The sequence below is a fragment of the Adiantum capillus-veneris genome, chromosome 6 (assembly GCF_014529385.1).
Source record: "Adiantum capillus-veneris isolate H3 chromosome 6, ASM1452938v2, whole genome shotgun sequence".
NCBI classification, from domain to species: domain Eukaryota; kingdom Viridiplantae; phylum Streptophyta; class Polypodiopsida; order Polypodiales; family Pteridaceae; genus Adiantum; species Adiantum capillus-veneris.
Genome location: NC_140936.1, coordinates 88,792,179 through 88,804,853, shown reverse-complemented (window position 1 = coordinate 88,804,853; position 12,675 = coordinate 88,792,179).

Below are 12,675 nucleotides of genomic sequence, written 5' to 3'. Positions count from 1 at the left end.
CCCCTCATAGGAAGTATTCTATGTTCGAATGATCAATCAGCAGACATTGTTCGAGTATTTCATTCGTGATCGTTTCCTGTATTTTAGTCAACGTATTTATGTGATTCCTTTTCGTAGGCATGCCATATTGTACGTTGAGCATGCTTCACTCATAAATGAGCATGGATGTATGCGGATTTCTCATGAAAAGTTGAAAAGTATGCATTCAAGGAAGTCACATTCCATGTCTCTTCCTTGGCACGACCCGGTCGTAGAAAGATCACAAGAAGAATTGAGTATCAAGCATGGGCATTTCCGTTGTGATTTGCCACAGTTGATTGATTTAGATCACCAAGACAAGATTCGATCTCATTGTTTGCGTGTGTGTGGTGAACGGTTTGGCACTCCGTCTCTTGTTCATCTACATTGCATGCACAGTCTTTGAGGAAGACAATATTTTTTCCAGTCACTTTACATGGAATAGGTATGTTTATGTTTTTGTGTTGGAAGTGGTTTCAAGAATTTTTAGCCATGGAGATTCTTGACAAAGGTAGACGTATGACTCTCGACGAAGATGAAGCATTGAAGGAGCCACGGAAGACTTTGTCCCCCTTTCGGCGCGGCCCAAAGAAGCAAGCGTTGCAGACCTTTATGAAGTTCAAGTACTGCATGACCCATACATCAGAGTGGGCCGGCGAAGAGTCCCTTCCAAGATTCCGGATGCTATGGGCGATCTCCCTCGACAACATACAGTTCGGTACCAAAACCTCACTTTAGAAAAGAGGGGATGTCACGTGACACATCCAACCCTTTGTGTCTGTGGACAAGCTACAACACGACAAGGGTTCAGTCAGTCCAATCAGTCTAGATTTAGAAGTGTTCTGGAACTTTTGTGAGTCTGTTCGAAGATCGTGCATGCCCAGGCACTTAGTGTAGATGCATATCCTCCAATTGCACACAGCATAATCATAAGCATTCCCATAAAAATCCATCAAAATCCTTCAGGGGAATTTTCCAGTGCATTTAGCCTATTCTTCCCTATTTTTGACATTTTTCACTTATTATTTTTAAGTGACATTTGTTGGAAAGTAGGTAGGGCAAATTGAGTAAGTTTGTATATAAGCAAACCTAGACTAGCACTAATTGGCAGAAGAGGCAGCAGGAGCACAAGCTCAACTGACAAGTTCTCAACAAGAACCCCCTTGGTGGCGTTTTCCCTCCAAGCAAAGACTCCCCTTCATCTAGCGTTTTCATCGACAAGCATCATCGCCAGGACAACCGCAGCCCTAGCTTTTCCATCACTGCAACATCGCCATAGCCTCTCAGCCCTGGCGTTTCCAGAACCCCAAGTCGCTCCCATTTGCATGGCGTTTTTCAACAGATAAAGAACTAGCAGATTTCAGCCTTGACAAGACTCAGAACCGACAGATTTCAGCCCGCAAGAGCAGTCCACATCACCGTTTTTGGTTCCAGAGATTTTCAGCCATTAGCATTTTTGGGACAGCAGCAGATCAGCCTCAGATTTCAGCCAGTAGCGTTTTTGGACAGCAGATAGATTGCATTAGTTTTCAGCCCTTGAGTCGGTCTTGTCATCCCCGTCCTTGACATCGACCTAGCCTAGACTTGCATCAGTCACATGCATCCACTTTGTACCAGTTTGTGCAATCAATAGTAGACCACTCTCGCCAATGAGAGTGGGGCCTTCGGAGGAGCGTTTTACAACGTCTCTGTTATCGTATTCTCTTCTCTCTCTATCTCTCAGTCTCATACACTTGCACGCACAGTGTCCCTTCACTTTGTTTATGATCATTGCACTCTCATTAAGAACGGAAGGCTCTCCCTTCCCTAAGAACAAAAGGAACCTTGAGCACAGTTCGGAGCACTCATCTTGAGAAAAGTTCAAACATTCATTCCGCTGCACCTTACACAGTGGCAAAGGCCAGGACGTTCCATTTGATAAATGGAGCAAACTATGAGAAGAAAAGAACTGCAGACTGTCACAAAGTGATGATGTGGCTACGGACAACAAAAACCCTAATTTCTGCCAAAAACCCTAATTTCTGAAAATCACGGAGGCTAAATTTTTTTATTTTAGTGATGAGCGACGCGAATCTTGCTTTTTCTCTACGCAATGAGAAAGAGAGAGAGAATGCTTTTGCTTTCAAGTTTTGACTCTCTGTGAGAGAGAGAGAGAGCAATTGCTTTTGATTTGAAGCTTTTGGGGCTCTGCTTTTGGGCATCCCTTGTAATCTTTAAATTAGTGGTGAGGGCCTCACTTCTCAGAGCATCTGGACGCAGAGTCTGAGAGTGAATCCCGACCCACTGTCTTGTACTTTGAACTGATTAATACAAAAAGAAATACCGAAAGGGGCGCTAGTCTTTGGGGCCAATATCTCTAGGCACGGAACTCCGTTGGGCCAGTGCAAATCTATTGTGATCTGTGAATTGTTTTGAAGTGGTTATTTGGTGCTGTCGCGATTGATTCTTGACTTGGAGTGTCCAAGTCTGTTACATTGGTATCAGGGCACGGCCGATTTCTCTTCTACGGGAAATCCGATCCCCAATTTTTTTTTCCGCGGCGCCTATGGCTTCACGCAAGGATCGGTCGACTCCCTCTGCATCTGGAGATGCGAGCCGGGATCACAACGAAGATTCAGACAAAGAGTATGGCCCGCCTCGGCCTACTTAGGTGGAGCAAAGAGAGATGAAGCGTCATCAATTGATCAGCGATGTAACAAAGATTATGCTCAGTTTTGCGAAGGATCCGAAATTAGTAAAATATATGAGCGAGACTTCTTTTCAGGAAGTGCATGAGCAGTGGCAGAACACCACTACACCCACTCTCAAGAAACCTTCTGCCTCCAAGAAATATACGGAGAAGGAACTGGAGAACGTGGTTGATGCACGGATTGCTCAGCTTTTCGACGTGCAAAAGAAAGACAAAAAGCACGGCAAAAAGCAGAAGAAAGGCACTGACTTCCCGGGATATTTGGGTCGTCGGTCGACATTCGACAAGGCAAAGAAACAGAAGAAGCGTGTCAAGTTTGAAGGCTTACCCAGTTCTTTTTCTTCTTCTGACAGTTCTTCTAGCTCTTCAGACTCGAGCGAAGAAGACAGAAAAACAAAAAGCGAAGCAAGAAACAAAGCTTTAGAAAGGGCAAGAAAAAGGCAAAGAAGGCTACATCTCGCCCAGAGACTGACAGTTCTACTGAGGACTCGTCTACAGACAGCTCAGATTCCGATGACGGAAACTTTTATGCGAACAAGAAGAATTTTTTACAAAGCTAACCAATATGACTTTCTCGAAGATAAAAGCAAGAAAGTACGAGTGTTTAAGGAAGGTGGCCACTCGATCAAGTTTGATACCTTTTCAGGATACTTAGATGCTGCGAGGGCTTTGTCTTTTATACAGCAGTTTGACATCGCTTTCGCGTGGGAGGACGCTATTCAGAGCACTCCAAAATTTGGAGAGCTGCCTCTTACTTTAAGAGGAATGCTCGTACTTGGTGGTCCACGCTTCTTTTAAACAAGACTGCGCCAGTTAAGTGGCTGAAATTTAAGAATCTTTTTATTTCTTCTTGGCTGACGCAAGAATATGAACGAGATATACGAGCTGCTTGGAACCATCTTCGGATGACCAAGAAAGATACAATCAATGCTTATTGTGAAAGATTCTGGAGCTCTTTTCTACCCGCCTCTTCATTCAAGAAGATCTCGTTCAGAGAACAGATTGAGCGGTTTACCTTGGGTCTACCTACAGAGATCCGAGATCACTGCTTGGAACAGAAGTCAGCTTCTATTCAGGAGTTGATGAGTCATGCGAAGCGGGGCTTTGCCATTCACTCTGGCAGTCTGACCTACCCCACAGATGATGCCATGAGACAACGAGCCGAATTGACAATGAAAGTAGAAAGAAAAAGAGCAACCCAGAGAAAAAGGATGCACGACCCAAGCTTACTCATGAGGAGAGAGCTCGCTTCATCAGAGAGGGGAAGTGCTTTGGATGCGGGGAACATGGAAAAATCTCCGCGAAGTGCCCTAAAAAGGCACAGAAGGAACAGAATGATAAAGACGATGACAGGCCTGAGAGTTCGAGAGCAGCTGAGGAACGTGGCAGAAAAGGCAGATAGAAAAGCAGAACTGGTACCACATGGCGTGGGACCTGCACCGAATCTAATGAATGAAAGTACAAACTTTGCCACTTTTGGGGCAAAGTGACGGATCAGGAAGCTCTTTTGAAGAAGCCAAGGCCAACTTATTTTCACTTGGAATTGGTGGCTCGATTTGGAATTACGCCCGACAGACTGACGCCACAGGCGGAGGTAGTTCGACTGGCACCCGGATGGGATGTTGCCATTACACCGAGCATTGGCAAACTTCATTTTCAATGACAAGGGTGTTCAGGGCACGCGAGTGACGCTCTACTCGGATCCCTTTGTACTACAAGAACTACGCCGTGGTTGACTACTGGGCCAAGAAAGCGACTTTGATAAATGAAGGGCTTAGAGATTGTACTTGATGAACTTCAGTTTCTTACTCATTATTTTGGGAGAGAACTGAACGATGGATAAAGGTTGAATATGTTTTGACCTTATCAAAAGAACGCCAAGATTTTTTTCTCCACACTCATGCCGATTGCTTTTCAGAGGGCCTGAAGATCAAACCATTGATTTGATACCTGGAAGCACGCCACCGAATTGGCCACCTTATCGTGTGAGCCGAGTACAGAATAAAAAGATTATGAACCCAGTGAAAGACCTCTTGGAAAAGGGTCTTGTCCAGCCTAGTACTTCACCGTATTGCTCTCCAGTGTTGTTGGTTTTGAAGAAAGACGGATCTTGGAGAATGTGCATCGATTATAGCACTCTCAACGAAATCACCATCAAGAACAGATTTTCGATTCCTAGGATCGATGAGATACTCGACAGGTTACAGGGATCCTTGTGCTTTAGCAGGATTGACTTGAAGAGTGGATATCATCAGATCAGGATAGCGCCAAGAGATGTCTACAAGACAGCTTTTCGGACGACTTTTGGGTTATTTGAGTTTTTGGTGATGCCTTTTGGCTTAACCAATGCTCCTGCGACTTTTAACCGGATGATGGACATGATTTTTCGAGAGTACAGGCTATTTGTTGGCACTTTCTTTGACGAAATCATTGTTTTCTCCAAGAATGAGGCAGAACACAGAGATTATCTGCTTCAAGTCTTTCAGGCATTACGAGATCACACGTTAGTGATTAATGCAAAGAAAAACGAATTTTTCCTACCAGAGATACACTTTTTGGGACACATTGTGTTAGCAGAGCAGGAGTGCAAATGGACGCGGTCAAGATCGAGACTATCTGTGATTGGCCCGATTTGAGGAATGTCCATGAAGTTAGAAGCTTCTTGGGACTGTGTTCGTACTACATGCAGTTCATACGAAAGTTTGTAGAGGTTGCTTCCCCTTTGCATATTCTTGATACAGAAAGGAGTCCCTTTCTCGTGGGGAGCCACAAAGGTGACTGCCTTTTAGGCATTGAAAGAGAAATTGACTACAGGACGAGAGATTTGACTTTGCCGAACTTGCAGAAGTCATTTGAAGTATTTTGTGATGCTTATGGTCGTAGTCTGGGTACGGTCTTGATGAAAGAAGGCCGTGTCATTGCTTACGAGAGCCGATTGTTCTCTAGGCCGGAGATGACAACACAGATTTATGAGAAAGAGCTTTTGGTGGTTATCCATGCTCTTACTCAGTGGCAGCATTACCTACTCGGAGCGGATTTTACTATCTTTACAGACCATCAGAGTTTGCGCTACTTCTTGCCACAGAAGCAGCTTTTGGAAAAGCAGCTGCGGTGGGCAAACATCTTGTCACAGTTTCACTTCCAGATTGTCCATGAGCAAGGACAGAAGAATATGGTGGTAGATGCTTTGTCTCGGAAGCCGTTGGTTCGGGCTATTTCCGCGATACATCATAGGAGCTTCGAGGATATGGTCGATCAATATGCCACGGATACAGATTTTGCAGATATTTTCACACGGATACGGGATGGTGAGACAATAGCTGGATACTCCCTTCGGGAAGGCTACTTGATGAGAAAGACTATGTTGTGCGTTACACAGCCGTTGCGGGAAAAGGTTATGACTGAATGCCACTGTCCACCTTTTACGGGTCACCGCGGCATTGCTACCACCATGAAGGGGTAGAGAGATACTTCTTTTGGCCGGGACTCAAAAAGGATGTGGAAGAGTTTGTGTGCAGTATGCCAGAAGGTCAAGTTTGACAGGCATAAGGCACAGGAATTGTTACAGCCTTTACCCATACCCAGCCGCCCCTGGAAAAGTATTGAAATGGATTTCATTTTTGATCTCCTGAGAACACAGAATGATCACGATGATTTTCCAATTACATGGCACGTCTGAGACGATTGTCTCCGACAGAGACCCCAGATTTATGAGTTTGTTTTGGAAGGCAATTTGGGAGAACATTGGCACGCAGTTGCAGTTCTCGTCATCGTTCCACTTGCAGACTGACGGGCAATTTGAGATTGCCAATTCAGTGATTTTAGATTTATTGAAGTCTTGTATCTCGGATCAGAAGACTCAATGGGAAAAGAACTTACCTTTGGTGGAATTTGCCTACAATAACACGATACACTCTTCGACGGGGAAGACGCCATGTGAGATTGTTGAAAGTGCTACGAAGGTTCCATCCTTCCTGAGCACGAAAGATTAGATATTTGAAGCGGATGAATATTTGCGAGATTTGGATACGGCTTTTGCAAAGGTTCGTGAGACTTTGCAGGAGTCTCAAAACGACAGGAAAAGGCAGCAGATCGCCATCGTCGTGACTTGAAATTGAAGGAGGATGAATGGGTGCTCTTACGTTTTGAGAAGGCACGCCTACGAAAGAAAAAGGGAAAGGAGAAGCTTTTTCCAAAGCTTAGTATGCGATACTACGGACCTTTCCAGATCACTGACAAGATAAATGATGTCTCCTTCCGATTGAAACTGCCAGATACTTGGAGGATTCACAATGCATTGCATGTGAGTCTCTTGAAACCTGTTAAGGGTGATGTGCCTGATGATGGGGAGCCTGATGAGCAACCCGAAGTGGAAGAAAATGAGGAGATCCTTGTTCCTGAACAGATTTTGGCACATAACGATACGAAGAAAGGTAAAGTCCGAAGGCGGTTCTTGGTTAAGTTAAAGAACTTTCCTGCATTTGATGCAAAATGGATGGAGGAGGAGGACCTAGCAAATACTCCTCGGATTGTGAAACTTTACATCGATGTTTTGGTTTAGTATAGTCTACTCCAAACGGAACCCAGAATTCAGCTTGGTCGGAGATCTGGTGCAGTGGGATGCACAAGAGAGGAGTCACTCTGCTCCCTTGTCAACAGATGCCTCGATTTTGATACTAAAGTCACTGATGTCTCTTTGATATTCAGGGATATTGAGAGCTGACAGTATTCTGCTCGATGACTTTATGAAATGGAAATCCTCATAATGATACTGATTTGTTCTTGACTTCGATTGAGTGCAGGAACTTATAGCCGAAATGACTGTGGCATTTTGGTCTGATTGATCTCGAATAGACATGGTTGCAATAGGGGTTAGTCAATCGGACATCGATGAGGTCCCGATTGGACCTAGATGTGATTGCTAGCTACATTGCCGATAAATCATGGTCTAAGATCCGAATGAATGTTGAATGTCATGTGATGTGACTGTCGATTTTGTACATGTGCTAGATGTGTGTTCCTAGTACGTAAGTACTAACAGTCAGTGTCTGCTAAGACGGTTTATGGCTTTTGTCGGTTTTGCAGGCATAATCGCGGTCAATTACAATGCTTTCAAGAGGGGGGTATGTCACAAAGTGATGACGTGGCTACAGACAACAGAAACCCTAATTTCTGAAAATCACGGAGGCTAAATTTTTTTATTTTAGTGATGAGCGACACGAATCTTGCTTTTTCTCTACGCAATGAGAAAGAGAGAGAGAATGCTTTTGCTTTCAAGTTTTGACTCTCTGTGAGAGAGAGAGAGAGCAGTTGCTTTTGATTTGAAGCTTTTGGGGCTCTGCTTTTGGGCATCCCTTGTAATCTTTAAATTAGTGGTGAGGGCCTCACTTCTCAGAGCATCTGGACGCAGAGTCTGAGAGTGAATCCCGACCCACTGTCTTGTACTTTGAACTGATTAATACAAAAAGAAATACCGAAAGGGGCGCTAGTCTTTGGGGCCAATATCTCTAGGCACGGAACTCCGTTGGGCCAGTGCAAATCTATTGTGATCTGTGAATTGTTTTGAAGTGGTTATTTGGTGCTGTCGCGATTGATTCTTGACTTGGAGTGTCCAAGTCTGTTACACAGACCATCAATCCGATGAGGGCGCTTCGAGGAAGCGACCCCGATTCCAGCATAAGTCCAAATCACCGCAAGATCTTCTCAGGAGAAGAAGAAAGCCAAAAATGCTTCAGTTGCTGATGCAGTGAAGAAGGGGGCTTGCTTCGGATGTGGCCAGACAGGTCACCAAATCAAGGACTGCCTCAAGAAGAAGAAGACACAGAAAATGCAAGGTCGTCCTTTGGTTCAGATTCACGAGATCTCAGGTAACTCAGATGTCATTCAAGTTGAAATCCATCATTTAGCGCACAATTCATGCACTAATTGTACTTTTAGCACCAAAGTGTTTGGTAAGCACGATCTTCTCAGTTTCCCCGGGAAGATCAATGGTCACGACGAGACCGTACTCCTTGATAATGGAAGCTCACACAATTTTGTGGATGCAAAATTGGTGCAGAAACTGAGCCTGCGGACACGAGACAGTGACCATGAGTATCGCGTGAAGATGGCTCGTGGCGAGGATACGGATGTATGGAATCGGATGGTTCCAGTTTTTTTCACTCGAGCTGGCTGATTACAAAGAGAACTTGGATTTCCACATCATGCGCCTGGACAGAGCAAATGTTATTTTAGGAATTCCATGGTTTTATGATAAACAAGACTCATTGTATATAGACTATGTACATCACTCTCTTGTTTTTGTTAAGCAGGACATGCCTCATGTATCTGTGTCGCTTTGTAATGAGAAGTCTGTAAATAATGGTTTTGCAATACCAGTTGTTACTGCTTTGGAAATGTATAAAGATACAAAGTCTTCTGATGTTGACTTTTATCAATGTGTACCATCTGCTTGGTTTGATTCATTAGTGCTTGGTACTTCTGTCACTGAATTTCATAAAAGTGTTTCATGTTCCTCTGTTGAACTTAAGGATTCCGACGAATCCAACCTTATCCGAGAAATCATGACTGATTTCGAGGATGTTTTTGCTGATGATCTACCTCTGGCTTGCCACCTTCGACAGGAGTAGATCATGACATTGAATTGGTGGCTGGTAGTCAGCCCTTCTCAAAGCAACCCTATCTGTTTAGTAAAACCAAGGACAACGAGATTCAGCGATAGCTGAAAGATTATCTCGACGGGGGTTTTGTTTGGCCAAGTAAATCTCCGTGGGGAACGCCAGTGTTACTTTCTCGAAATAAGGATAACACTATGTGCTTCTGCGTCGATTACAAGGGGTTGAACAAGCTCCCTGTCAAGAACAAGTATCTGCTCCCGCGCATGGACGATCTGACAGATCGGCTCCATATCGCGTTGTATTTTACCAAGATAGACCTGCGATCAGGCTATCACCAAATACGCATCAAACTCCTCAGACATGTTTCCATACGCATTATGGTTATTACGAGTTCTTGGTCTTGCCTTTTGGTTTGACCAATGCTCCAGCTACGTTTTAGCAGATGATGAATGATCTGCTGAGACAATCTTTAGTCATTTCGTTGTTGTATTTCTCGATGACATCTTGATCTACAGCCAAAGTTTGTCTGAACACTTAGCGCATATACGCACTTTTCTCAAAGTACTGAGAACTGAGAAGCTTTATGCTAAGGTTTCCAAGTGTGAATTCTTTAGGAAAGAGCTTCTGTACTTGGGTCACATCATTACTCGCGATGGTATTGGCGTTGACCCTGAAAAGTTGGATAAAGTGCGAAATTGGCCCATTCTGAAGAATGTGCGCCAAGTAAAGTCCTTTTTAGGCTTTATTGGATTCTTTTGCAAGTTTATCAAGGATTACTCTAAAGTTGCTGCTCCGCTTACGCAGCTTTTAAAAGGAGGGGTGAAAGGACCGAAGACTTCGAGTCCTCATCGTAAAGGTAACCCCCCTGTTGTTTGGAATGAGCGTCTCGACGAGAGCTTTCGGACACTAAAGCACTTGGTGACTACTATGCCAATATTGCACATTGTGGATCCTAGCAAACCGTTTGTGGTTGAAACGGATGCTAGTGATTATGCCATTGGTACGGCATTATACCAGGATGGACATCTTGTCGTGTTTGAAAGTAAGAAACTTTCTGATGCTGAGATGCGTTATCCAACGTATAAGAAGGAGCTTTACGCCGTGGTTCACGCCTTGAGAAAATGGCGACACTACTTGTATGGCTCTACATTTGTTGCATGGAAAAATCATCATTCCTTGCGCTATGTCTGTGATCAGGGTGATCTCAGAGGCCGGAACTCTAGATGGGTTGAGCTTATGCAAGAGTTTGACTTTGAGATTTGTTATAGAAAATGATCCAGCAATTGAGTTGCCGATGCACTTAGCAGGATTCCTGAGGTTAATGCCTTGTCTATGGCTGAAATCTTGACGGATTTCTATCTCTCTCTCCAAGGGCTATGTCGTTCCGATGGCCATTTTGGCAAGATATGGAATGAGGTCGAAGCGAGGCATGACTCGCGTACAGGCTTGGGTGATTCGGAGACCCAAGTGAGTGGTGCCGGAGAGACAACAGCGACAATATTCCATTAAAGGTGGACTATTGTTCAAAAATGGAAAAGTCTGCGTGCCGGAAATCGATGAGGTTCAACAAAAAATTTTGTGCGAAGGCCACGATGTTCCTAGCGCTGGGCACCCAGGTATCCAGAGAACTTTGGCTTTGGTCAAGCGATATTTCTATTGGCCAAGAATGCGCTCTTACATAGAGAGCTATGTGAAGAGCTGCGCTCAGTGTCAGTTCAATAAGGCAGAGCGGCTTAAGAAAGCTGGCCTACTACATCCATTGGAAATCCCAGATGCCAAGTGGCAGAATATTTCCATGGACTTCATTGTTGGTTTGCCAGATACTAGTCGGGGCAATGACGCTATTTGGGTTGTGGTTGATAGACTCACAAAAATGGCGAAGTTTATATCAATGAAGTCGACAGTAAAACTCCATGAGTTGGCGGTTTTATTTGTCGATCAGCTTTGTAAGCTGTATGGTTTTCCAGAGGATATCGTCAGTGATCGAGATACTAAGTTCACTGGCCGATTTTGGCGAGATGTATTTGCTCATCTTCAGACAAAGTTGAGTATGTCGTCTTCTGACCATCCTAAGTCCAATGGACAAACTGAGAGGATGAATCAGATGTTAGAAAACATGGTGAGAGCTTATGTCTCTCACAAGCAGTCTGATTGGGAAAGGTATCTTCCACAGTTAGAGTTTGCCTATAATAGTAGCAAGCATTTTGCTACTGGATTTAGCCCGTTCATGCTGATGTATGGATTTGAGCCTAAATCACCAATTGCTATTGGCTTAGAGAAAGTCAAGGAATGCCAAGCTTATGATTTCCTGTATGACATGCAAGAAATGCTCGAATTGGCTAAAGATAGTATAAAAACGGCTCGTGATCGGGTCACTACTTATGCTAATCAAAAGAGATCTCCAAGGACTCTAGATGTGGGACAATGGATCTATCTGAAGATACCCAAGGATTCCAAGACCATGCGAACAGGAAATCATTATAAGGTTTTAGCTAGATATTATGGTCTATTCTTGGTCACAAAGAAAATTGGCCAAGTTGCCTACAAATTGGCTCTTCCTTCGGATGTTAGTGTACATCCAGTGTTTCGTCAGCCGCCTTAGAGTGAAATTGGGCGAAGCCGAAGTTGTTGTGCCCATCGAGGAAAATGTATGGCAAGATATGCAAAGTGAGTATATTCCTCAAGAACGAGAGGCAGTTTTAGATCATCGTACTCGTCACTCGCGCCAAAAGGCTTATGACGAGTACTTAATTAAATGGAAGGGTCAATCTGAAAGGTTTGCTACTTGGGAACCAGTGAGAGCTCTAAAAGCTTAGTATCCCCACTTCATTGATGAGGACATCAGTGGTTCTTAAGGGGGGAAGTATGTTATGTCCCGCTCTAGGGAGAGGGGATCTAGCCCAGACGCCGTCGAGATGGGCGTCTAGTGTCCGGGTGGACGTAGTGTGAAAACGGCCAGTGTGGCCGGCCATTATTATAAAAGGGAGGCCAAGGCCTCATTTGTAGTTATTGACCCCCATAGGCAGAGTGCCAGTGGTTAGTCCGCGAGGCTAGGAGTGCACGAGGTCACCTCAAGGAGGTGAGGCAAGGTGGTATCGGACGCTCGGACTTGCAGATGCACGCCTACTCCTCGGAGGATGGCCTCAACATGGGGGAGCTTTCAGATGGTGGCTATGGTCGGGTGGTTTGTTTGACGCGTGTCTGTAGGCGGTCCGTGTAGCCCGGATATCCACTCTCCTCGTTTGTTTCAACACCTCTATCTCCCTCCCTATCAATATAGTCTGAAACCTCATCAATTTACATACCAAAGAGACTAGGAGAAAATGGACACCCTGTTTCACTCCAGTGGTG